The sequence below is a fragment of the Triplophysa dalaica genome, chromosome 19, assembly GCF_015846415.1.
Source record: "Triplophysa dalaica isolate WHDGS20190420 chromosome 19, ASM1584641v1, whole genome shotgun sequence".
In the NCBI taxonomy this organism is placed as follows: domain Eukaryota; kingdom Metazoa; phylum Chordata; class Actinopteri; order Cypriniformes; family Nemacheilidae; genus Triplophysa; species Triplophysa dalaica.
In genome coordinates this window covers 16877658-16882147 of record NC_079560.1, presented here as the reverse complement: position 1 = coordinate 16882147, position 4490 = coordinate 16877658, and positions in this window count along the sequence as shown.

The window sequence follows — 4490 nt, the reverse complement described above, 5'->3', positions numbered from 1 at the left end:
ATGTTTGTTTTGCATTTCCAAACAGTGAAAAGTTAATTTTGGAAATGAAAAGGTTCCCACATCCACACTAAATGTATGTGTACCTCTACAAAACCACACTCTAATTGATATATCACTTTTCCTGTGTGGATTTATTTGTGCTAACAAAGCTTCAGTTTGATACCGTCTTTGTCCTGCAGGATACAGATACACTGTGCAATCTTTGGAAATAGGTGCATTTCTTGTGCCTTGTTCAGCCGTCAAGTGCAACAAATGTAGCGATAGTGGCGAGATGTTGAAGATGTGGCACTGTAATACTCACTGTGAGAAGATAAACGTGCTTGGTTTATCTCTCTGAAAGAATCTCAATACATTTATAAATGACCACAAGCCACTGAGCAAAAGGGAGGGAGCATATGGATGAAATTTGCTCTATTCAAGTCTATGTCTTGTATTCTTGCACAGAGCATGTGCACGTTACTAGGTTTACATTACATGCATTGATGTAGGTCTATAGTAAGATTATACAGAGCATAAAATTTGCGCACTGACATGCTTGTTTGTCTTTTAGCACATTCTTCCTATAATCATGCAAATTTGATTTTGTATTAACAGACTGGAAATATTCCTGTAATAAATGCACAGGAATCAAATTCACACGTGGAGGCCTTTATAGGTGCAATAAACATGCAAACGCAATTTTTTAACAAATGAAACAGATGAAAGATAGTTTTGCATTCACTTGAAAGATTTGATTGTAATAAAGAGGATTTTTGTTTACATGCTAATGTAATTTAAGTTCCTGAGGAGACTTCCCCTTGTCATAGTAAATGCTTACGAGAGTGAATATCATGTTCAATGTGACTCGCTGTAAGATAGTATGTTGGAACAGGTGACTGTGACAGGAATCCCGGCCTTTGGCTCAGATCTGCTGTGAGAGTTTAAAGAAAACCGTTTATTGATTTATGTATTTGTGTGTGTTCCAAAAAGCATAGACTTTAAATAGAGCATAATGCTACATTTTCATATTTTGTTCATACCCTGATGGAAATGATTTAAACATGTGGTTGTTTCTTTTTGAACGTTATTTAGAATGGCCCCTAAGCCTGTGCTTTCCTTATTAATTTTCCTTATAAATGAATTGATGTATTGGTTCGTGATTCTCATAGGTTCTCACATCTTTTGGCAAGCACTGGTCTTTTTTATTTGGATTGATTTGCTATTAGCCTTCCACAACCCTCCCATACAAACTTGGCAAGTGTCTATGCATGTGGTGTCAACACTGTAGACTTAAAACTCCTTTTCACATCCATTAACTGACATTTCTTGTGTTGACAACCATTGTTAAAGTGTATTGTTTCATTCATAATTTACAAAAGGTGCCTAGCGTTTATTCAACACAGTACATCTGAAGAAATGAATAGTCTTTTTGCAAATGTTAAAAATTATGTGAAGCATGAAGAACTGTATTCCCAAAAGTACTTTTATTATTTTGTCCAAACCTGTACACATTTGTTCTGTTGAACACAAATTACGATCTTTGAAATAATGTTAGCAATTTTCAGCAATTTTTTTACTATGGTAGTCAGTGACTACCCAGATGATGTCAGTGATGTCCCAGAACTGAAAATTGCGAACATTCTTTCAAATATCTTTCTTTGTGTTCAACAGAACAAAGAAATGAATACCAGTTTGGACCAACTTGGGGTTGAGTAATTCATGACAGAATGTTCATTTTTGGATGGAGTATCCCTTTAAATGTCATAAAATTGTACTATCAAAACTACTAAATTCTCACTGGGGAGTGTGTTGCAACAAAACAGATAAATAGGCTGTGCATCATGAAATGATGTAGCACTAGTCTGCACAATGGTCTGCTAACGTAGGCGTGAAAAGTACCGATGACAATCAATGCAGAAAACACCTATAAGTATTGTAGCTTTCTGAGCTTTTGTATCCAGCAGCATTTCTCGACGAGTCCCACGAGGGCAGAATCCTGCTCATAAAAATGAATATTAGAACGCGTGAAAGGAGGGATTGTGTGGCAGGCTATTCTCAGGTTCACTGGTTCATTTGATAGGGGCTTTACCAAGCAAATAAATAAAAGATGTTTTGCTGTATCAGGCACTTTTTCGACAAATTAAACTCAATATAGCGGAACGGCCCATCTCCAGTAACCGTCTGCTCCCGTGGTGACGGCGTGAAGCGGGTGGATGCTGAGTGATGTCATTGACTATCGCTGCACCAAGATGCTACTACATCACTTTGAATACAAAATATGAGGCTTGGATCTGCTTGTGCAGTCTGCGTAAATCAAAGTTGAAAGCAAAAATTGGTGGAAGTTACTAACAGGGCGTTACCTGTGATAGCTGTGATATCGGATAGTATAGGTCATAAACAGTCTTCTTTGTTTAGTAAATTGTTAATACTGTGTTTAGTAATATGCTTTTATTAAATAATGTGTTATTTGATCATTTTTGAAAGTGTGAAATATTTATTATTTTCATTTTTTCCTAATGTCTCCAATCTCTTATTTAACTAATTTCATCTCATTTGTATTTATTCATTTAGCTCAGCTTCATTCTAATTTTATTTATTTAACAAACTGGCTTTTTTATTAGCTGACAAATTCGGCTACCATGTAACATATCTACCTATTTATTTATGTTTTTCTTTAAATATGGCCTTCTGAGCTTTAAGCCATCTTTTGAAGTTTTCAACCCCCCATATAGGGTGTTAAATGTAATACGTAAGACCTATTTTTATTCACAAGACGGTAAAAACATTTTTTTGTAACTTGCATTTATATGAAAAGAGGGCGACTGTGAAAGGATTTCATATATTTACAGTTTTGTTACGGTCACTATGACATATTTTCCAATACTTCTAACAATTTTCCTAAACTCTTAACGCACCAACACTCCTACAACACACAATTGATAAAACAGTTAATTTCATGCTCAAAATCACACATTGCAAACTAAGCTCCAACACTAATTTTCAAATTACAATAATATACTTAAACAATACATCTACAAAAACACTGCAAACATGTCTCAAAATCTAATTATTAGTCCAAAACACTAATACATCTTATCTTCCAACAGAAGCATTTATTCAATCATAGCACATTATCATAAAAACACTAACATCAAATCGAATTCCAGAATCTGCAATGTTTTAGGTTTTTTTTTTCTCAATGGAAGTTTTGGGTTCCTCACCACCGTTTGCATATTGTTATGCACTATCTGCCTGGCCGGGGGGGCTACTTTCGAATTCATACTTGTATTCAATGTGTCTCATGTACAGCTGCTTTGTAACAATGAAAATTGTAAAAAGGGCTATATAAATAAAGTTGAGTTGAGTTGAGAGGTCTGACCTTACAAAATAGAGAGTATATTGCATTGATCATATTTTACTGTAGATTTTATTTTTCTATTTAGGTTTATTTTGCTGCAGAAATTAAATACAAAAATTGAATGACCAATCTCAGAGTAGCTTTATATAATGAATGGTTTGTGCGGGAAAAAAGAGACAGAGACAGAATTGCTGCAGTAAAGGCTTTATTTGCATTAGAAAAACAAGAAAACAAGAATGCAAGAAAACAAAACTTGCAAGATAGCTGTCATTTACTGTATTATGTGTATACAAAAACAAAACAAAAAAACACAAAGAATTAAAAAATTATAATAATAAATGTAATCTAATCTGCCCGGTCTTCTGTGTTTGGCCACATGTTCTCATCCACATCGCATCTGATATCTTCTCTGGCAAGGCACCTTGGGAAGAATCTTTTGGTATGCCTTATCCACCCCTGGCAGTGTTCAGTTGTGATGTCTTGGCATGCAGCATCCATTGCATCCAGGAGGGACATTTGGTCCTGTGGACGATGGTCAAAAACCTTCCATCTCCAGGCCGAGAAAAACTCCTCAATGGGGTTGAGGAAAGGGGAGTAAGGGGGGAACTAAAAAAGGGACATCATCCTCGGATGGGAATCAAACCAGGCTGTGACTGAACGGGAATGGTGGAATGCCCCATTGTCCCATGTGATCACATATATTGACAGGTCTCCCACCTGTCCCCTTTCTACCTCTGGCACAAGTCTTTCATGCAAGTCTTCTATAAACAGGAGAAGGCGGTCCATGTTGTATGAGCCAATTACACATTTATTCAGGAGTGCAGCATAGTTGGAGATTGCGGCGCACATGGTGATGTTGGCTCCTCTCTGGCCCAGCCCACTTACTGTGACTCTTTTGCCAATTATGTTTCTTCCGCGATGACACCTTTTCGCCAAGTTGAAGCCAGCCTCATCAACATAGATCATTTCATGAGGGACTGTATTGGCCTCAAACTCCATGACTCTCTGAAAGTAATCAGACTCAGTGTGTGTAAATGCTTTAATGTATGTCCTATTGTACTCCAGGTTTATAGAGAAGTTTACTGCAAAACACACTATGTAGTGTACAGTAATGATTGTAATGCATAACCTTACTTGGACATACTGGCAACGG